This window comes from Camelus ferus, chromosome 4, assembly GCF_009834535.1.
Source record: "Camelus ferus isolate YT-003-E chromosome 4, BCGSAC_Cfer_1.0, whole genome shotgun sequence".
NCBI classification, from domain to species: Eukaryota; Metazoa; Chordata; class Mammalia; order Artiodactyla; family Camelidae; genus Camelus; species Camelus ferus.
The window spans coordinates 7,099,843-7,123,603 of NC_045699.1; the positions used below are offsets into that span (position 1 = coordinate 7,099,843).

At 42.8% G+C, this 23,761-nt stretch overlaps 1 long non-coding RNA gene across 1 annotated transcript; it reads left to right on the forward strand.

Annotated features, from left to right (window-relative positions):
* The first annotated feature begins 8,046 nt into the window (after window positions 1-8,046).
* LOC116663039 lies at window positions 8,047-23,526 on the forward strand. Its single transcript, XR_004319058.1, has 3 exons — window positions 8,047-8,165; window positions 13,723-13,808; window positions 20,964-23,526. It is a non-coding gene; the product is annotated as an uncharacterized LOC116663039 (long non-coding RNA).
* The last annotated feature ends 235 nt before the right edge of the window (window positions 23,527-23,761 follow it).

A 23,761-nucleotide genomic window follows, 5' to 3' on the forward strand; every position in this document is an offset into this window, starting at 1 on the left:
ACAATAGCTTTCTATCTCAGTTCCTCCAAAATCTTCTTTCCTCCCTCCCTACTCCTTTTTTTAATTTTTTTGCATTCAGTTTTAAGCAGTGCATTCTCAGTATCCACATCCATCCCGTATTCCATTGAACTTCACTTTTTCTAAGTTTTGTATGTATTTCATTCTTGTAACACACGTGAAAGCAGCCCTACTGTGACCCTGTTTTATAGGAGAACACAGAAAGATAAAATTGCTTGCTCCCTATCACAGCAAGTCACTGAACATAGGCCACCTGGCCCTAGAGTCCACGTCCTTAACCTTGACCCTCTACGATCTAAGCTACACCTAGATATGTTATGCGGTACCCAACTCTACCCATCTGACCATTGCTTTCACCATAATTACCTCATTCGATCCTCACAGCAACTGTGTGGCCTGCAGAATGGACATTCCTATTAGCCCGTTTTGCAGATGAGAAAACTGAGTCCAAGAGAGGGAAAATGATTGCCCTAAGATTTCCGGTTAGATTGAAGTTTGAGCTAAAACTCAAGCTGAAGAGTTCCTTATGCCTGGTATTTTCCCAATATATACATTATTTCATAAATATATATGAAACATACATGTATAAACAGTTTTATTAAGACATAATTTTATACCATGCATTCACCTACCTAAAGTGCACAATTCAATGGCTTTTACTATATTCACAGAATTGTACAACCAGTATCACTCTCTCATTTTAGAACATTTTCATCACCCCAGAAAGGAACCCAGTACCCATGAGCAGTCATTCTTCATTTTCTTCAATACTCCTTTCCTCTATAGTCCTAAAGAATCACTAATCTACTTTCTGTTTTCATAGATTTACTTATTATGGATATTTCATATAAATGGAATCATATAACATGTGATCTTTCATGTTTGGTGTCTTTCACTAAGCATAATGTTTTCAAGGTCCATCCTTATGCCCTATACCAGTACTTCATTCTTTCTTATTGCCAAATAATATTTCACTATATACGTACACCCCATCTTGTTTGCCCCTTCATCAGTTGATAGACATTTGGGTTGTTTCTGCTTTTTGGCTACTATGAACGTTTGCGTCCAAGTTTTTGTGTGAACATGTATTTTCGCTTCTCTTGGGTGCTGAGTGGAGTGGAAGTGTTGGGTCAAGTGGTAACTCTGTGCTTAACTTTTTAAGGATCTGCCAAATTGGTTTCCAAAGTAGCCGTACCACTCAACATTACTAGCAGTGATCCAGACGGTTCCGCTTACAGCACGTCCTCTTTAGATTATTGCAGGCCTTTGGTTAATTTCCAGAGTTATGAAAGCCGATTTTGACAATGTTTGTCAGTGTTTTTGTTCCTTTTATGGAGGAATGGGTTTACAGAGGTCCTTACCACTGTTCTTAAATCCCACCATCCACCGAACTTCTGAAAGCTGATCTTTCACATCTGAAATGAGATTAAATGAGCCAGAGACAAATATCAGTAATAACCAGTTGCCTGGCACTGCCATTCTGCTTTTCTGAGCATTTCCACCAACAGAGTTGTCCAATAGTGTTGGATTGCTTGCTTTGTTGTTAAAAAATCAAAATTGGAAATGACTGCAGGGGATGTCACCTTCAGTCCACTTATCACAGTGAACTGAAGTGGACAGGTATCTATGCTAAACCCTTGAAAGCCATAACATTACTTTGTAGCCATTTGGGTACTCATTAAGCAGTCTTGAAAGTTCGTATATCCCTACTTTTCTTCAGTTGAAAAGAAGTTAGATGGCAGAACTAATTAAAGTCAGGTAATAGGGGAAAGAATAAACTTGGCATACTAAAATCTGTCTAACAGAGCAGTGCTTTATCAGGGTATGTGTTTTACTTTATGTACCTACCTGTCATAGGTGCATAAAAGATACCCAAAGATGATCTTACCCCAATCCTCAGAACCTGTGACTATTTACCTTACATGGCAAATGAGACTCTGTAGATGTGATTCAAGATTTTTGAGAAGAGGAAATTATACTGGACCACCCAGGAGGGGCCAGTGAGATCACAGTGGTCCTTATAAGTGAGAGAGGAGTCAGGAGAGGGAGAGTCTGAACAGGAGGTTGAAATGATCCACTCGCTGGCTTTGAAGATAGAAGGGGGCCCTGAGCCAAGGGAAGCCTGCAGCCTCTAGAAGCTGGAAAAGGGAAGAAAATAGAGTCTTCCCCAGACCCCTCCAGATGGAATCTCATTTTTTAGCTCTGTGAGATTCATTTCAGATTTCTGACGTCCAGATAATAAGTTTGTGTTGCTTGAAGCCATCGTATTTATGATGTTTGTTATAGCAGTAATAGAAAACAGATTGCATACCTTTATGTACACTTACTTTGTACAGGAAATTCAAAATTTACCTGCTATACAATGGTTAGATCCTCATATGCTGGTGACAGAATAACTGTGGGGAAGGCAAGTGTGGAAGGGAGAGTGGAGAATTGAATGGCTTATAAATGCAGCAAGGGCGAAAGCACGTTGCAGAGTTTAAATGCTTTTTTTTTTTTTTTTTTTTGTGGCAGATGAATGCTTTCAATCACCTCTTTATGTTCAAGGTGGATATAGACCTGAGTGTGAACTTAAAGCCTGAGACAGTTAATAAAGTGTCCAGAGGTACTTCATGCCCATCTTGGGGATTTTTCATGCATATATATAAATATATATATATACACACACACACACACACACATATATATATATATTTTTTTCACACTGCCATCTTGCTTGCCTCTGGCATCACCCCAGAATTTATGCAGAATATCAAACCAGATTTTTTCCCAACACCTTTTCCATCACAAGTGCCAAGTAGACTTCGCCTATTGGCAAAGGTAGACGTTGCCAGAGTTTGTGTTAATGCTGCGTGTGGCGTGGTGGGGGATGGGAGCCTATGCAGAGCTGCACATTGCTAGTGAGACTAACAACTGCCCCAACTCAGTTTGGAAGAAGGTGAATTCCCTTTCTAAAGGGAACATTGTTTGCAATCCATAAGAATTTAGGCCTTAAAGACCACACGGGGGGGCCATTTCCCATATGCCATCTACCATCACTGAACCATTTTGGTTTTGTTCTTGTTCTCTCTCCTGTGCGCATTGGAGGCATTTGTCACTAATGCCAGCACACAATTCAGGGGAAGGTGACTTGAAGTACAAAGGTGTGGAGGTGTATATCCATCAGGGGTTGGATACGGAGAAGGCTGCCCGGGACACTCAGGTCGGGAGAGCCAGGCAGCAGCCATGATGCCAGCTTCCAGGTTCTTCTATCAAAGGCCAGAGGCTGCCAGCCACATGGGTATGGAGTCAGTGAGGCCCTCCCACTGCCCCGTGGAAGCCAGGGCTGCGGGAAGAAATGGCTTTTGCAGAAGGAGAGACTCCGTTCTTTAGAAACATACACACTTTTTCACCTTCCGAGATAAGAACTATACAAACATCCTTCTGTTCCATGAGTAACCTGATACTTATCCTCATTCTCAACTCTTTTTTTGGCCATCATTCTCTCTGCAAACAGACCTCCAGTGAAATACATATAAATACATGGTCACCCCACATTTACACCTCAGCCAATTCTTCCCTCACATGTAAACTTCAGGAAGTTCTACTCTAAATAGTTTTCAAATCCAAGCTGCCACTTTGATTTCATCAAATCAAGCCCTCCTTGAGATCAAACCTTTGAAATGAGAAAAGATTTTTAATCCATTTACACCAGATGGGGTCCCCAACTCTAGCAGCCTTGAGAGCTCCGGGATTAGGACTTCTCAAACCTTTCCCATCTTTCTGCCTCCCACATACCCAGCATATTTCACAGCTACTTTAATCAAATTGTATCAGCCCTTGCATTTGAACAAAATCAGGGAAAGAATGTCCTTTATAAACCAGCCTGGCTGTGACTATTGACGCACGTTAGTGACAAAATGCTGCCTTTCTTGACAGAGATCAGCAAATACCAATGAAAACAGGACTTACCGAAAACAAGCTTGATGCTAAGCCTTTCAGTAAAGGGGTAACACGAGTAAGAAAATGACTGAGATTACACCAGAAAGGTATTTTTGTAATGAGCCTGAAACATTTTTGGGAGAATACATGGATGGAAACGGCAGGTTTCTCCAACTCTAGCTAGCGAAGCTCTGAATTTAAAAAGCATTGTGTAAACTCATCTCGCCTTCATTTTCATCAAGGCAGAAATATGGCTCGTGAGAGACTCTGCCTTTGATTTTATTCTCTCGTGAACGGCACCTTGAAGAATCGTTACACTGCTCGTAAGTGTTGCTGAAAACCTGCAAAGTCACTTCCCTTCTCTTCTGCTGGCACTTGCCAGAGAACAAAGGTGGGCACTTTGTGTTCCCCGATTCAACTCACGGCAGAAGGTAATTTGTGAAGTTATGTGCTACACAAGCAAAGATGGATAATCCAGTCTTGGGAACAAAACCCGTGGGCATGAGGAGTCTGGGAGCTGCAGTGGGCGGACGGTGTGGCATTCATTCAGAATCTCGGTGACACTCGCAGGTGCCTCCCCGGAGCCTGCTCTGTGATTCCTGAGACGCGATCAAAGCACGACCTGTGAGAGGGGGCCCTAAGGTGGTAAAGGTTATTTGTCATTGTGGCATTTCCAGCTGAATCTCCTCCAATGTCATCTCAAGCTTAAAGAAATATATCGTAGATTTTTTTTTTAATTTAGTGTTTTAGGATTAATAGGCAGTTGGGGCTTGCATGTAACAGGTAATATATAAAAAATATTACATCTTAGAAATACAAAATCTTGTCTTTTTTTTTTTTTTTTTTTGCCTAAGAGCAACAGCATGGAGGAAAGGAAAGAGTTAAGCAAATCAGTGGGAAAGCAAAGAGGAATTTGGAAGACCAGCACCCACCACTTGAAAGCTTAGGGTTTCATTATGGGAAGAGCCTTGAGGAATTTTATCCCAATGAGTTTCAGTCCCCAAAAGTCACTTCCGTCTCTTGGAAGGTCCAGGTGCATAGGAGATTGCAGCTGACTTGACCAGTGTCCCCTTGGCCCCCTTCTGTACTGACGCACTTCCGCCTGGCTGCCAGGGCAGCACTAGTGTCTTTGCTGGGGAGCTGATGGAACACACTTCACCTGCAGCTCTGACCCTGGTGCCCCTTAACCATGATGCAGGAATGTGGGGCATTAAGGACCACTGCCCCTTTGCCCATTGACTGCGATCGTTCTGTGGTGTGTTTTTTAAACCATTCTAGAGCCTTCGCGTGAGGTCAGTTGTCTTTGGCTTAATAACGCATCCCTTCGTGAGTGATTTCCCTTCCCTGTGTCACCTCCCTGCCTCTGTTGCACCTCCTTGCATCTTAAAATAACGAAAACTACATACTCTTAAACTATGTCTCAAGTCTTGCTTCTAGGGGGAACCCAGTTAATAGAGGACAACCTTTTAGAATCATTTCAAAGGGAACACTTGTTTCCCAGTCCTCAAGTGGTAACTAGAAATGGGGGTAGAAATAAAAGTGAAAGAGTGAAGAGAGTTAGAAACAAATTGGGGACTGGAGGATTGGGTTACGCCACGCAGGTACAGTGGAAAGAACCTTTCCAGAGTAAAAACCCCGCTTGCATCGCTTCCTAGGCGGGCACCATGGACAAAATGCTCCCCACTAGTGAGCTTCATTTCTCAAGTGTAGACAGCGCCTTCCCTGGGGAGCCCTGCGAAATGATGTGTTTACAAGGAGGGAGGTTCTCAGCAGGTGTGCGATGCTCGATGCCTGTTCTCAAGTTCACTCTGCACATCTTCACTGTTGCCCTAGGCTTCCGCTAGTCTGCAGTCCCTTACTTGGTGAATGCCCGGCTCAGAAGAGCAGGAGGATTAACACACCTGAGACACCCTTGGCCAGTGGGAAAGATGCAGCCGCGGATCAATGTCTCCGTCTTCAAGCACAAGCACTCAGGCCACTTCTCAGCAAGTCTAAGGGGAATTGACTACATAGCCTACAGCAGTGACCTTGACAGTTCCTCCTTATATTGGCCCTTCTTCCTTTCTGTCTCACTCTTGCCTTCCTTCCTGGGAATCACACCCCAGATTATCTGCTTGCACCCATGTCCTTGTCTCAGGGTCTTCTCTTGGGGGAACCCATGCTAAGGCACGCGAGTTGGAATTTTTTAAGGTAGCATCATATTTGAGATAATACTACGCAATCAACAGGCATTAATAAAATCTCACGAGAACACATTCATTTAGACGAGAGCACCAGCGTGGTGGCCCCCTGAGAAGCCCTGCACCTCCGTCTGGGGTAACTCCCATCACTCTCTGATTCCCTCCTCAAAGAGTCTTCAGACCTGCTTAGGAGCTGCTTGAGGGCCTTAGAGGAGAGCTCTTTGGGGAAAGGAGAAGGAAGATGAAGGTTTGTGCAGAGTAGTCTGAGTGCAGCCCCCTGCCTCCTTGGGACTTAGATAAAGAGCAGGGTGACCATGTCCACACACATGGGTGACCACGTCTCCACCCACAGGGCTGAGCTTCAGGGAGCTCTCCAAGGTAAGGTACCCCACTGCTCCCCAAGAAATAAGGTGTCACCTTGCAATATCACCTTCATTTAGGCTCCTAATTATTGTTATAGGATACTTTGACTTTTAGTTTATAGCCTAAGAAATTCAAAACTTTGCTTCAGTTTTAGATGTTCACTCAAAAGTGCCTAATTAAACAACAATAATACAAAGTGTGATGACTTTAAAGGTTACCATCACAGCTGGGTCTCTATGAAACCTTTTTGTTTTTCATTGTACAGTGATCACAGCTTCCGTGTCAATAACTGCCCACAGCTTCACGTGGTGGCTTTATTCAACTCATAGGCCTTTTGTGGGAGAGAATTTTCTCAGGTATGACCCAGGCGGTGAGGAGAGCAGCCAGGGTGCAGGGTAGTGTGTGGGTGGAGGGGTTTCATGAGGGAGGGGATCCCTTAACCCACAGAGAGTGGTCTCCATTTGGTGTGGCCACTATGGAAAACAGTATATTGAGGCTCCTTTAAAAACTAAAAACAGACTTACCCTATGATCCAGCAATCCCACTCCCGGGCATATATCTGGAGAGAACTCTAATTCAAAAAGATACATGCACCCCAATGTTCATAGCAGCAGTATTTACAACAGCCAAGATATGGAAACAACCTAAATGTCCATCAACAGATGCTTGGATAAAGAAGATGTGATATATTTATAAGGGAATACTACTCAGCCATAGAAATGGATGAAATAATGCCATTTGCAACAACATAAATGGACCTGGAGAGCATCATGCTAAGTGAAGTTAAGCCAGAAAGAGAAAGAAAAATACCATATGATATCACTTGTATGTGGAATCTAAAACAAGGCCACAAATAAACATATTTACAAAACAGAAACAGACTCAGTGACATGGAAAACAAACTTTCAGTTAACTAGGGGAGAAAAGGGAGGGAGAGATATATTGGGAGTTTGCGAATTGCAGATACTAACTACTGTATACAGAATAGATAAACAACAAGGTCCTACTGTATAGCGCAGGGAACTATATTCAATATCTTGTAGTTACCTATAATGGAAAAGAATATGAAAATGATTATATATAGAGAGAGACAGATGTATAACTGAATCACTATGTTGTACATCAGAGACTAACATTGTAAACTGACTATACTTCAATTAAAAAAAGAAGAAGAAGAAGAAGGAAAGTGCTCTCCAGATCTTCCCCAGACCAACAGCTCACTTCTCCCTGTCACCTCACTGGAGAAACATGATAGAAGGGTTTAATTTCTTACATTGTAAACATTTCTCCCATCTCCTGGGAAGACGCTGAGCATAGGCAAATAGAAAAGTGTGGGTTTCTTTATTTAGATTGCCTTTAACACTTTTTAAAGTAAAGGGGCCTATATTCAAATGAAGCTAAGGCTTCATTTTGTCCCTCTGCAGGTGAATATGCACTTCGTTGAGGAGCCGTGAGAACTATGAAGAAGTCATGTGCGCAGGCGCCACGTTCACACGTGTATGCGGGATGGAGACTTGCTGCCCATAAGTTTGCTTAAACTCTCTATCTTCTCTCCTCCAAAGAGAAAAGAGCAGCAGCCACAGCCCAGGGCAGCATTTAACTCTGGAAGGAAACTAAGGCTTGACTGCCGCTCTTGACCCGGGAGGGTCACCTCCAAGCAGACGGGTTGTCCGGAGGAAGGGGGTGAGTTAGGACCACGAGGTGGAAGGGAAGGGGTCTGCTGCTTGCCCTCTGGGCTGCTGCAACCAGCTGGGGGGTTCAACTCAGGTAGCAGGCAGGAGGGAGAAGAGGAGGAGGAAGAGAAAAAAGGGGGAGAAGGAAGCAAAAAATGCGAGGGTGGGGTGGAGAACAAAAGGCACAATTTTGATGGCTCTTCGCTGAAAGCCTCATCGTCTCCATTTACGGTGTCTCAGTAGCGGGGGCTCAAGGCGCAGCCCCGTGGGCCAGCGTCCCCCGAGATGTGCACTTCCCAGGAGGAACGTGAAAGAGCCAGGAGGAAAGAGGAGGAGAGGAGGGAGGAGGGAGGAGAGGGAGAGGGAGCGAGAGGGTGCGGGAGAGGGGTGGGAAGGGGTAGAGAGAAAAAGAGAAAGGGGTGGGGGCGGGGAGAGAAAAGAAAGGGGAAACCCCCCTTGCTGACACGGGGCATAACTTAATTTTCACGGTGCTGGGACAGCTGTATCGTGTAATCTGCCATGGCATGCCGTTAAAGCTTCAATGACTTTACTGACCCAGAAGGGAAACTCAGACCGTGGAGAGGCTTTTGAAAAGAAGTGGTGATCTTTCACGATTTATGAGCTTGTCTTAAAGAAACAGACTCCACTCACTTTAAATTAATCACCCTTTCCAGGGTGCATAGAAATCGGGGTCTCTGGGCTACACCTTGTAGTCGCCTGGGGAGCTGGGTCCGCCTCGACCCCCGCGGGGCGGCTGGGAGGAGGTGGTGGCGGCGGCGGAGGTGGCGGAGGTGGCAGGTGGTGGCGGTGACGGTGATGGCGGAGGTGGAGGCGCTGGCAGTGAGAGGGAGGCTTTTCCCGGTGGTCGCCTTCCCGAGGCTGCGCCCGGGAAGCGCGGTGGGGGCGGTGGGGCTGCAGGGACCGTGACTCGAGAAGGAGGGGCGCCGTGTCCTCAGGAGGCCGGGAGGTCAGAGCAGGGGTAGCTGGCAGGGGGTGGGAGGGAGGAGGGCATGTGTGTGGTGGGGAGAGGCCTTATTCACGTTCTTGGACTTGCATTCATTGTGCGAGAAGAAAAAAGAAACCAGGAGAAATATAAGGCATTTCACACCCTGATGAAATGCGAGACCTCCCGTGTGATTAAACCGCTGAAAGAGAAAGTGGGGTCTTACCAGACCCACTTTATCCTCCTTCGTTTTACGTATTTCCGAGAACAAAAGGTAAAAACCTCATCCTGATGTGCATACACTTGTTTAAATTTTGGCCAAGATGTATTTCCTCAAAAGGGACCTTTTGGAGAACTGACAGTCTGCAAATAATCAGCTCTCATACCAGAGTAGAGAATCCCAGGACCAGAAGTAGTCTTTCACTTAATAGAACCGAGTGAAATACTGCATTTATCTTCAAGACAACTTTGCAAACCCCAGAGCTTTCTCTGGGCGATGAGTAACCTCTGCAGAGGACAGATCAGTCTGCAGTAAGGAGTCCAGCACGCAAGGCTTTCCGTCATCCCATTTGCGGGTTCCCTTTGCACCTATTCTGTATGTCAGGGGCGCTGCTTTTTAACACATCTCGGAGCCTTTTGCTTTTCTATCGTTTCACCAACTGGTTCCCTTTGAACAGCTTCTGATGTAGTGAAGGCTACTTAGCTCCTAAATGATCTGCCCCTTAATCAAACCTTTCCTGCTGTTAGAAGTGGAATCCAGTTTAAAAACTCTTCAAAGACAGCGTATAGAGTCAATTTAAAAAAAAATTTTTGGTAAAATGTTGTATCTGGTCGCTGGACAATGATTAGATCAAATTTCTTTCTTCAAAGATGGTGCTGGTCCACATTTTAAAGTTTGGTGGCAGTCAACAGACTTCTAAGGGTTCCTGTACTGAGATGATGGGGGAGAACAAAAGTAGTGGCAACAGGTTCTTGGTTTTGTGGGATGCTCCAGCGTGGTCCATCCGAGGTAGCCCCGCACCCTCGGACATGCGCTAACGCTTCTGAGCTGTCAGCCACGCGGCAGGTCTCCGGATGGGATGTCGACAGAGGTGCACTCCTTGTGCCCACCACCAGGCAGGGTTCGATGATTTGAATTTTGCATATACAAGCTGCAGTACCACCACAGCGTTTTATACAGAGTTTATGCATTTTATAGAGATTTTATAGTCATTCTGCTCACATTGTGGATTAGAAAGGCAGGGTGAGGGAGAGCTCTGATGGCAGGTCTTTACTCCCGACGGAGCATCAGCCTCACCTGGGAAACTTCATAAATACAGAGCTGTGCTTGACCCCAGACACACTGGGTCACTCTTTTAGGGTGGAGCCAAGGCAGCATCATTTAAAAAAAAATGTTTTTGAATGTATTGAGGTGAAATTCACATAACATGAAAGTAACCATTTAAAGTGAACAATTTATTACATTACACTGTGCAACCACCTAGTTTCAACACTTCTCCATCATTCCAAAATAAAACCCTGTTCCCAATAAGCAGTTTCTCCCTGTTTCCTCTCCCTCCAGCCCCTGGCAACGACCTGTCTGCATTCTCTCTCTACGAATTTACTTATTTTGAATATTTCATGTAAATGGAATTACACTGTACATAATCTTTGCTTTTAAGGGGTATGTTCTAGCTGGAGCTGTCACAATGGTCCCTCAAAAGACATACAGTTTTTTCTTTGCAAAGTTTCCGATTTTAATTATTATCAAACAACTTGACGTCAATCAGAAAAAGTTGTTTTTCTGTCTCCTTATAATCCGTCTTGAAGCAACAATTTAAATTCCTTTGTGATTTCTTGATTTTTATGCACCTACGTGGATTTAACTTTATTGTAATGATAGAATGAATTTTAAAATTTGTTCTGCTTGTAGATATTAGTGTTTTCTACACTTCTATGTGTGGCTAATATTTATATTTGTGTACCTCTTTGGACTGTATAACTATCATTTTAATAGTAGACTATAATTTTCCAGACACATTCCTATTGTTTTCTGCTTTTTGATGTTACTATCCCGAACATCTTAGTTGGTGAAATTGCCAGCATGTTTTGTATTACTGGCATTTCCTTAGCCTGGATTTCCAGAAATAGCATTATTGAATCAAAAGCACAGATTAAAAAAGCATCTTTTCCTCATTAACAAAGTAATTCGTGTTTGCTCTAATCACAGCTCTCAATCAAAGAGCATTTAGCACTTACGGTGGAACAAAAGACCCCGGCCTTTTTGTTTGGGCTTCATCAGAACAGAACTCTTTCTCATCTCAAAGTGCATAACACACCGAGGCAGAGATGGCTTGGCAATGCATCATGGTCCAAGATGAGCATTTGTCCATCTGTGCTTGCAAAGATCTTACACCGGCCCCCTGGGATCAGATGCAGGAAAGAAGGGAGGAGATTTTGTGAGCGAATGAACTGCCTCAGGGGAGTCTGAGGTTTGAGACTCGTCAGAAAGGAGCCTAGACGTAGGACTCCATCATCAGTAGCCATGAATAAAGATACTTCCCCAGTCTGACTTTTATGTCGATGGTGAGGCTGCGACAAGTTAGTTCAGTTTCAATCTGCATTATAAAATATATTTTTACCCAAACCAAACCGCATATAACACATCATTTAGTAAGATATTCATCAACAAATAATGTCTTTCCTTACACACAATTAATTTACAGTCACCTGAGGGAGTGGGTCATATTAACTGGGAAAAAGTCAAAATTTATCTTTATGTGCTACTGATTTATGGAATTCTCAGGTGAGAAAGGAATTTTATAATCTGTGCAAATATACTTATATATAAAATAAATACTTCACTTGAGATAATTTTTATCACATTCTATAAAAAAATCAAGAAATGATTAAAAACATTCTTAAGGGGCTTTGTTAGATTACACATTAGAATGAAAAGTGCTCTGGTAAATCACAAAAGTTGGATCTGCTGGTGAGGTTAATGGGAAACCAACAGAAATTTTTAACAGGAGAAGGAGTTGACCCAAGAAGGGCACCCTTGGCCCCCTCCTGGCGCTAATGCCCTCAGCTTTGTTCAAAGGCAGATTTCAGAGCATATGGTATATTTATGGAAGGACAGTTTGATACTAGAAAATGTCCCTGACCCCCTGCTTTGAGATGGATTGAAATCACACAATGATATGCACTGTTTCCAACTGACTTTTGTCCTACTTCCTAGTGAAGAGAGTGCTTGGAATTCATTCTGTTTACGTCCACCACTTGGGTTAACTTCCCAGGAAGGATGTCTTTTGTTGGAGGGGGAAACTGCACTGGTGCCACCAAAAGGAAGTCGTCACATTATCTGGGCCCAGGAAACTTCAGCACATCTGGAAGATGATGTTTAAAATGTGGGTTTTGTTATCCTTCAGGAATGGTGAGGTCAACAGATCAGAAAATGAATACCAGTGGACAGATAGTTGCTTATAGTTCCCAAGGTTGGGGGTCTGGGGGATGCCGCATCCAGCCAGGGCCACCTGGGGAAGCACCAGGGTCAGTCAGGAGGCAGAGGGAGCAGGAGGAAGACGAGGACAAGTGCCTTCATTGTGGTTTCTGCAAGGAGGAGTCGGCAAAGCAGTACAAGCAGGTTCAGGATTGGCTTGTTGAAGTAATTTCAGTGGACTCTGGGGTGTAGGGAGTGTCTCTAGATATCAGGAGTCTGGTTCTGGGGTGATCAGGGCAGGGAAATAGTGGTCTGGAATGAGAGAATCCAGTAAAGGAGGAGGGTGGGTATGGACTCCGGGTTGGTTGGTTTGCAGTTGAAAGATATTCTCACTGGTGTATCCTTTACTGCCTCTAGGCCTTGGAGCCCTGGGAGGGGCAGTCCCTCCAGGGTCAGCAAGGCTCCATGACGTCAAAGCATCAGAAATGCAGACAATAAAAAGCCATGATTAATACAGCTGGTCACTTTAAAGTCACTGAGTAAACGCGAAATCTGCTGACCTGGATTGACTGTGATGGTGTGGGGGGGGGGGAGGGAAGGCAGATCATGGAATGTGGTGCATCTCAGCTCCTCAGTATAACCCACACATCGCTTCATCTTTTGCACAAATGCATATTAACCTACATGACTGTGTCCAGTTTCTTTAACCAGCATAGGACCCAGAATTCCTTTGTCAGATAAAGGGAGAGACTGTGCTGGTAAGAAGAGAAACCTGGGCCAACCAACCCTGGTTCCTCTCTCTGGGATTCGCATTCCCCCTTGCTGTTTTTGGCTGAAAACTCCTGCTATTCCCCTATTAATTTCAAGGAGGGGCCATTACTCCTGCTCAGGAGGACTTGACAGTAGAGATACGGTTCTCAGTCTCTCTGGGCCAACATGAATTGACCTGCTTGTGCTTGCATGTGTAACCCAGGCATACCCACGTGTTCTACGCCCTGTGCAAGGATGAGCTATTTTGTGGATTGTGTGCAATTCCCAGTGTTAGCGAAAGCCCCAGGCCACTGAAAGCACGACTTTAGAGAGCCGTATGGCATTGGTTTGTAGCTAAACTTCCTGAGAATAAACAAAATGAAAGGAGTAACACATTTCATTTTCTGACTACCAAAACTGCTAACAAGGAATTCTGTGGTGTATTCACATTTACAGTTTCAAAGAAGAGCTGTCAGGGCTGGTGAAGAGATTTTTTCGTTCCAAAGGAAAGGATATCATGTATGGTGTCTGCTTGAATTCAGGTATGCTGCACAATTTACATCAGCACTAACTTTGGTAATACCACAGAGAAAGCTGCAACATTCTTAGTTCCCTGATCTCTTTGAAACTTTCTAGTCTAGAAAATAAAGATAATTCCCGTCTTATAGAATTGTTCTGAGATTGTAATGAAATAATGTAAATAAAGCAGTTTGCACAATTACTGGCATGGATTAAAGAATAAAAGAGAGCTGTCATCTTCACCATCATCATCACCACCACCACCACCACCACCATCATCATCACAATCATCATCACCATCATAGCCACAGCACCATCATCACAGTCACCATCATCATCACCATCACCATCACCATCATCACCCGTCCTCACAAGCATCATTATCATCATCGCAACCATCATCATTACCACCATCACCATTATTATTAACATCATCATTCGAAAAAAGTGAAAGCTTGCTACTCTTTAATCTACCTTATTTCATCTACCTTTAAGACTACCTTAAATGTCTCTTATTTACATACTTTATTTACCACCCTAAAAAAGGTGTATTCGATATAAAAAAAGGCATATAGATGTGGTCATTCCTTGTCTAGCTTTCCACTCCTAGGTCATTGCTATGATCTGAATGTTTACATCCCTGAAAAACGTGTAAGTTGAAATCCTAATCCCCAGTGTGTTGGTAATAAGAGGTGAGGTTCTGGGGAAGTGACAAAGTCACGAGGGCAGAGCCCTGATGCATGAGACTAACACCCTTTTAAAAGAGATTTGAGAGAGCACCCTCGCCCCTTCTGCTATATGAAATTACAGTGAAAAGACTGTCTACGATCCAGGAAGTAGAACTCACCAGATACCAAATTCGCCTGCAGTCTTGGACTTCCAGCCTCCAAATTCTAAGAAATAAATTTCTATTGTTTATAAGCCACTCAGTCTACGAGATTTTTGTTATAGCAGCCAGAATGGACTAAGACAATCATAAAATACTCTACCTCTCCACTAAAGATAAGTAAATAAATCTTTCCCAGGGCATGCATGTCCCCAGCAGCCTTATGTAAAGTCACTAAGTTTAGAGAAATCATCTTTATTTGGCAGTTCCTTCCTCATCATTCTTGAGAATATCTGTTCTGTGGGTATGGTTTTAGTCACCTGTATCCATGACCACGTCCACACCTGCCTCTGTGTATTTCAATACAAAATAATGATGGTGAGGAAAGCTGGGTCAATGGAGACAAGACAGTGACCCCTTTCGTCACTATAAAATTTTTGCTAAAGGCTAGTGTATTCAGATTGATTTCTATCTAGCTTTTTCTTGACTGTTCTGTTTTGCTATTTTTTTTTTTTTTTTTTTTTGGTTTTGGAGGAGTGTTTTTTATTTGTTTGCTTGTTTGTTTTACATTGCATGTTTCAAGTTAATCTCATTGAGGATAATTAAACAAAAGAGAGGGGAAGAATGGGAGTAAAGAGGGCAGGAGACGCAGAAGGTAGAGTAGGGATGGAGGTCCTGCAATGTATGTACCTCCCCATTATGGTTCCCGTGTGAAAAATGGCATGGATGTCATCCGTATGTAGTATGCTCTCCTACAATTTTGTTTCACACATGATACGTAATTCCACAAGGTACAAGAGAGTGCACAGTGGGGGTCAAAACACGTTCTCCTAGCTGTGGTGACTGCTTCTTTCCACCACTCAGTAACTGTTAGCAGTTACTTTGTACATCTTTCCAGAGCCTGGCATGGAGCAAACATTCAAAAACCACTGCACACATCAACCACGCTGTTCAGCACCACGCTTTCTACACTTCGACAGCACACATAGAAGACCTCCTTATTCTTTGTAAAGGCTGCATGGTATCCCTCTATGTGGACGGATCATAACTGCATTAACAGATCCTCTTATGAATAGTTACATTGTTTCTAATATTTTACTCATGAACAATGCTACTATAAATGTCATTTAGACACATCATTTCAGTGGGCTGTTTTTAATTTTTAAGAAATGTGAAAATTATTTATGCGGATTTCATCGGCTCTCTGGCAAAGTCAGCATCTCCAAATTATTATTATTATTATTTATTGTCATGAGGTATTAAGTTCCTTAATCAGGAATTCTCGTTTAGACTTGTATTTTATCTGAGAATACTAGGAAATCATTGTCAAAAGACTTTGTGTGTGTGTGTGAGAAGAAAAAGAATTCCCCTCTCAACACCATCTTACGTTTTGATTGTTATATTCTGCATTTCACATTTGCCCTTCCCAACCCTGAACCTCACAGTTACTTCCTAACTAAATCTCCTCCCACCTCTCAGACTCCCCAATGTTTTAACTCTTCACTAGCTGTCCTCCTGGGGTTTTGTCCACTTTTGTGTGTGTTACACACTTTTCCTAGACAAAGGGCAAGAAAGGAAAAAAAAGGTTAAGACTATTATTCGCCTTAACAACTAACATTATACATAAGCAATTGCGAGTTTCTGCATGTGCTATAGATGGAATATATAAATTATGATCATCAAACTTACCTGTGAACTGTCTGCTTGATGGGGATCTCGCAATAACCGTTACACACAACTGCACGTTATATGCATGCAGACTTGCATAAGGACAGGTAAATGGACATTTGCCCACTCGACTGGGGTCTAAAAGAGAATCATTAGAACACATAATGCCACATCTTGGACTATTTAAAAAAATTTTTTTATTGAAGTGTAGTCCATTTACAATGTTAGTTTCAGGTGTACAGCAAAGTGATTCAGTTCTACATATATATACATATACACATTTCTTTTCAGATTCTTTTCCATTATATGTTATTACAAGAAATTGAATGTAATTCTCTGTGCTATACAGTAGGACCTTGTTGTTTATCTATTTTATATACAGTAGTGTGTGTCCGTTAATCCCCAACCCCTAATTTATCCCTCCCTGCCCTTTCGCCTTTGGTAACCATAGTTTGTTTTGTCTGATGGACTATTTTAATTATCACTCAGCATGAGTTCATAGAGCCTGTATGTGTTCACCACTCCTTTCCCGTATCTCCGTGTTTACTCTTGGCTACTTTAGAGACATACAAAGTTACGTGAGACTAATTTGCCTTTTGGCAATGTTCCACAGAGTGCCAGCTACTTCTGACATTTGCACCCAAAGTCCAACTAATTTTCTCACAGAACAAACCAGATTGGTCTTTAATTGAACCGGCCTGTATTAGCATGACTTGTACAGGAATCATAGGATTGTGGAGCTTAAGGGATCTTCAAGATGGTCCTGTTCCATCTTTCATCTCCCCGATGAGAAAACTAAGCTTTGGAACAGATTGCTACATTCTCAGGATACGTCAGCAAAGCTAGGATGGAAATTCTGACTTCCTGAACCCCAGTTTAGTATTCTTTTCTTTTTTAAAATCTAACTGAGCATGCTATTGCTGTGGCTGTCTATTTTTACTCTCCTGAGGTTAGTCAGTCTTGCATTATTTCCCATAATGTGTGTACAGTATGTGTGTTTGCATAAACGCTGAGAAATATTTAATCCCTGAATGTACTTTAAAATCATCTGGCTCATAATGCTTTTTTTTCAATCCTATAATTATCAATAGTATTCTCTTTCTTGTGACCATTCTGTTCCCTCAGTGGCCTCCCAAACAAAATTAAAATGTGACAGGTAAATTACTGAGTTATTTGTGTGTGTGTTTTCCCATCTCAGTATCATTCCCTTTCTGTTCCAAGAAGGCCCCTTGACTCTCTTGCCACAAGAGAGGATGGAGAACACAGTCAAGAAGATGGAGGGAAGAGGTTCTTGGAAAGGGAAAGAGAGGGAGGTGATGGGGTTTCCTGGTCCACGCGCCAGTGGTGAGGTTGAGGCAGTGGAAGGATGGCTATGAGTGGTCCTTTGGGATAGACAAGTACCCACAGCTCATTTTCTACCCAAAGAGGAACCAAAGATGCTAGACTTCAGGATCCCTCATTGGCTTGGCCAGTGGGATCTCAGCTTTAACCAGAAGCCCAAGTACCAGAGCTCCTTTCCCCCAGCATTTAGCTCTGATTGGGATCCCTGAGATGTTTGCACAGCCCTGCAGGGTGTCTGGGGAAGGCCTTGTGTTAATTATCTGTTGCTACAGGACAAACCACCCCGCAACTTAGTGGCTTAACATAACAAAAAGTCATTTATTTTGCGCATAAATCTGCAATTTCGATTGGTCTCTCGGCCCCACCCAGAGTCAGCTGGAGCAGCTTGACTTAGGGCTGGAGAATCGACTTTCAAGATGGTTTACTCACCTGGCTGAAGAGTTGGTTCTGGGTTTGGTTGGGAGCCCAAGGGTCGGGAGCTCGAGATTTCAGATCCTGGATCCTCTCTGCACAGTGCCTCCAAGGGGCCATCTGAGCTTCCTCTCACAGCATGGTGCCTGCAATCCAAGAGCAGGTGTCCCAGGAGGCCCAGGGAGACCTAACCTCGGAAGTCACGGGGCATCACTTCTGCCTAGTCAGGTTCAGAGGGAGGGACGTGAACCTCATCTCTCAGGGGGAGGATTGTCAAAGCCACACTGAGTGCAGCCTGTGGGATGAAATGTCTTGGAGGGCAACTATAAGTTGCCACACCCACAAACGACTCAGTTGAATTAGCACCAGCCCAGCATAGTGTCAAGCTAGAATTGGGCAAAGTCATCTCATTTCTTAAACTTTCCAGGGTGTACAGAAAGATTCATATCCCCTCAATTTGTGCCCACGTCCTATTTTTGTCCCCGTTGTTTGCCACTAGAATTGTATTTATGCATAATGATGTATAAAACATACATCAGAGGTACTTTCTCTTGGGTTTGTATTTCTTTCCAATCGACGCTTTAATTTTTTCTGTCTTGCAGATTTCTCATCAAAGTGTTTATCTTTTTCTCAGGTAACTCAGAGGGTCATATTATTTAACTATCACATGGGTGTAGCCCTTCCCTAGTTTAACTTGTAGTTTGCATTTTAACATTTTTTTTTTCCCCTAAAGGTAGGCACCTTTTTTGGTTGATTTTGAGATAACTGGAGAGTTCATTGATGATAAATCTCTCACTGGCAAACAACCTCTGGTGTATTTATGAAGACAAAAATTCTTAAATTTATTTACTGTGAGTCAACTCAGCTGAAACTCAAAAAAGCTGATGTGTGACAGTCCTTTGCTTTGCTTAGCTGGTCTAATGGATTTGGAACCAACCCTTACTCAGAGGATGATCCTGTGAGGAAAATGATTTGAAATGATTCACCAAACATCAGAACCAACCAACAGACAAGCATCAAAACCAACCAATAGATAAGCCTTCCCTAAAATGCTTCTAGTGGTCTCTCCCTCCTTTCCTGAGAGTTTTCCCTTCAAATGCAGATGGTACAGGGGACTCGGAGAGGTCTATTCAGTGATGTCCCTAAGACCTTACTATGGATGCTGCTGGAATGCTGGATGCCAGTGGGGCTGGGGTCTGGCATGATGCTGTGAGAAGACAAACCCCACCGCTGGCCTCTTTGCCAACTCCCAGTGGCATACTGCTTTCTCCAAATGGCGTTTGTCTCTAAGGGCAACACGTGGTTCATTGCTCCTGATAATATGTCTTGGATTTATTTGTATCATTATTAATATTTGGACAGAACCACTGGGGGAGTGAGTGCTTCAATCCTGGAAGGGGCTGTCATTGGCATGTCCACTCAGCATCCCATGAAATAGAACATTAGCACATACTATTGTCAGAATTGTGGATTTTACAGCCAGCCTTTCCTATTATGATCTCAAAGCAATGCCAAAAATACTAAACTCAGCTGGGCCAGGAAACAGGATGGTCCAAACCTGTCAATGATGGGCTCTCATAGCTCTTATGAAAGTCTGAAGAATCCACGTATGATTGGGACTCAGCCCAAGAAGGTTGTTCTAACTGGTAACGCTGGCCCAGCTAAGCTGGGCAGCACGGCCACAGTGGACTACACTGGTGTCTGGCCAGGAAGGGCTTCAATTAATGGCAAAATTGAAGACCTGAGGTGGTCACCTGAAATTGAAACAGCTCTTTTGTGCCTTTCCTGTTTGCCCGTTTCTGCCCCCTCTAACCTTAAAAGCACCTAATTTTAGGATTGAGCTCACCATGCAATTGAAACTAACTCCTGACGTAGGCTCTCCTGAATGCTCACCATGCCTTGCCTAAACTGTTGATTCTTTTTCTAGATAAAAAGAAGTAGTAAGAATGAACAATTAAGTAGTTAAAGAATGATTAGCTCTCTACCTACCCCCAAGAGCCCCGTTAGCAGTCCTGTGGGCAGATCACGGTGAAGGGGGGAGCAGAATAGCATCTGAAGAGAGTCAGCCAGTCTGCGCACAATGGAGACTCATGCAGAACCCAACCTCTGCCCCCAGGGCTCACTCAGATTCTTCCCCCCATTTTCCGCTTTAAGAACTGTCATGGCTGAGCAGAATCTTCAGAGATGGTTTCTGGACAGGAGTCCACCATCTGCCCAGATTGCCGGCTTTTCTGATTAAAGCACCTTTCCTTTCTACCAATACTTCTTTCTAAAATTGTTGGCTTTTGAGCAGAGAGCAGCTCAACCTGAGATCTGTTAAAAAAAAAAAAATGTGCTCATCGAATGCAGTTCATCCTTCCTGGGAATCCTCGGCACCATTTCCCAGAGTCCTCTGACTCAAAAGCACGATGATTTAAATCAAGAGGCAGGGAAGCCCCGCGAAACAATCAGTGGGAATTTCTCTGCTGCTTCTCTGCTCGCCTCCTGCCCCACCCTCCCCAGCGCACAGGCAGACAGACACACAAGTACAGTACTGTTCTCCCCGATCCTTAATTTTACAGATCTCCTGCTGAAGTTTCTGACTAATGGTAAGTTATTTGTTCAGAAAGATTTTACGGCTCTCGTAAAACGTCAATTACAGTTTTAAAATAACTTGTAGGTTTTCTGTAACATGATGCCGCCATCTTGGTTCCCAGAGGGTGTATTAAATTCAAGAAGCAATAACAAATCATTTAAGCAATAAATAAATAACCTGAGACAGAGTGTTGTTAAGAGTTAATAGTCTCCCATACACTCAATAGAGGGTGAGGCTCCACTCAATTAAAGTGACCCCGGGAGGAGGGGGGGCAGGGGCCAAACTGCACCCAGTCGTTTTGTTGAAGGTATTCAACCCGCACACATTCATTTCCTTCTTTATGTTGTCTCTTTTCAGCAGGGAAGGCTCTCTGCAGTCCCTGGGTCCGGAGAACAATTACGGTACAGTCTCAGAGAACAGAAAGAAAACTGGGGTCATAAATATGTTAAATGGGTGCGTGGGTTTAAGTAGCTTTGTAAACGGAACACGGAGGGAACCTCAGACTAATTAATGAATACGAAGTAGTGGGAAAGCTCGGGGGTTTTGGGGGGACAGTCTTGCGGTGGGGAGAGGATGCAACATCTGTATAATTCTTTTCTCCCTGGAAGGTGCACTTATTTTTTTGAGAAAAAAATTTTTTTTGCAAGATGTCAAAGTATGTTGATAGAGAATATCAGATGTGAGTGAAAAAAATTACATTTAAAAGAGAAATCCTGTTTGTAGTGTATTTTCTTCAATCAGCTTACAACCTGGGCCCCAAAAGATGATTTTACAGATTTTTAAAAAGCGTTGTCCTTGTATTTTTGAGAGAGAAACATCAAAAAAGAGGGTGAATGACACACTTTTCATACAAAATTGCAGCTCATTCAAATCTATAGACTCTTTCCTAGTAAATGGCCTTTGCTAAGTAAATTCCACTTGGGTCAAAGCAAAGATTAAGATTTTATGATGTGGCATTTTCATATGTTCTAAAATATTTCAGTTATTCTGTTTGAAGAGTTTACTATTTTTCTTTCTTCACCTTGTCTTTTTTTTTTTTTTTTTTCATTTTGTTATATTAGCACAAATATCTTAATGGGAAGTTAAAGGCTGCCTATACGTCTCATATGACCTCTTTTGAATCCACAAATGACTTCCTGAGCTTGCTGCATGAGGCAAGCCAGTGCTGGCACACTGAAAATGTCCTGAACTTGGAGGATGCTCACAGTGCAAGGGCCAGACAGAGACCCAGCACCAAACAGGCCACAGCAGAGATGCAATCGGACAAGAGGGTAGGACAGAGGAAAGCGATAGAGACAGAGACAGAGAGACACAGGGAGAGAGGGGGATGGGAAGAGAGAGATTGAGACAGAGAGAGAAATTGAGAGACTCAAGCAGAGATGGGAAAAGTAGGCACAAAGCCATAGAGGGACACCAAGATAGCAACAGAAAGAATACAAAAACAAAACACCCAGAAGCAATAGAAAAGTGGCTGGCCCAGACTTCCTTTTTTAATTGATTAAATGGCTAAGCTGTGAACAATGGATTAAATTGAATCATTGATCTAATTCAGTTGTTAAGATACTAAAATGAGCAGACTAACTGCTTGTTTGGGGCGGTTTCAGGGGTCTTAGTTGCAATGTTGAAAGGAAAAAGAAAAAACAAAAAAACCCTTGCTAAATCCTTTCTATATTGACAAAACCAACTCATTTTATTTTTATTGCGTTCAATGCTGCAGAATCACTAAATTATAATCCTTAAATATATTTCAAAAGTGACATTTGTTCGCCAACAAGTTTTATTAAACACCTACTACAGGAATGACAGGATAAAGGTTTTGTGCAAAGAATACAAAAATGCTGAAGAAACTGTAATTGTCCCTAAACATAAAGGAAATGATATTCAGGGTGATGTGATAAACACATGTCAAACTAAATTATACAAAGACAAGAACTGAACAGCACAGGAAACTACTGAAGAATTATAGGAGAAACCTCAATCAATTATCCTAATGAGAGGGTACAGAACATTATAAATGTTCTGAGGTCTGAAAAGAGAGGATTTATTGGAGTTAGCGTGATCTTTGATGGTTCTATGAAGATGGATGATTTGCTCTGCGTTTTCAAGGACCTCTGAGTCTCCACCAGGTGGAGAGAAGACATGTCCAATGGAGACATTTGATTTGTTTATTATCCATTTGTATTATTTTATTTCTAAGGAACAATGAAAAACATGTCTAGTCATGTGATGTGATTTGTATCTTTTTTTTCCAAAATTTTCACTTATTAGATCACAAATTCAAAGAAAAGTTACCTTGTCAATCTTCAGGCCATTAGTGACATTATTCCATGGAAGAATCTGGGGTTGCAAAGAGCTGTTAAGCCAAGAATGACAGCAGCCCCAGAATACTTTTCCCTTTTGTCACCATCTATACAAATTGTCAAAATCTGCCCCTTTTCATGAAGTGGTCCTTCTTGGAACACCTTGTGGCGCTCAGAGCATCATTTCAAACCTCCTGTGTGTCTTGGATAGAGAAAGGAAGCAGACCCGTGGTTGTCTGGGGCTGAGGGTGGGTGCAGAGAACGACTAAGTGAACACAAGGTAACTTTGGGGGTGATGGAAATGCTCTGAAAGTTCTGATTGTGACAATGGTTGTGTATCTCAAAAAGTTCACTGAAATTATTGAAATGTACACTTCCTACAGGGGAATTTTATGGTATCTAAAATGTATTTTTTTAAGTGGCTACCAGGCCAGGCTGATAATGTACAGCAGGTGCAGGTTATATTTTGGGGGATGCAGGCACAATCTTTTTGCACAGGAAATGTTTAAGAATATCCTTCAGGATGACACCTGCACCTCAATGTTCATAGCAGCACTATTTACAATAGCCAAAACATGGAAACAGCCTAAATGTCCATCAACAGGTGACTGGATAAAGAAGATGTGGTATATTTACACAATGGAATACTATTCAGCCATAAAAACCAACAACGTAACGCCATTTGCAGCAACATGGATGCTCCTGGAGAATGTCTTTCTAAGTGAAGTAAGCCAGAAAGAGAAAGAAAAATACCATATGAGATCGCTCATATGTGGAATCTAAAAAACAAAAACAAACACAAACAAACAAAAACAAAGCGTAAATACAGGACAGAAATAGACTCACAGACAGAGA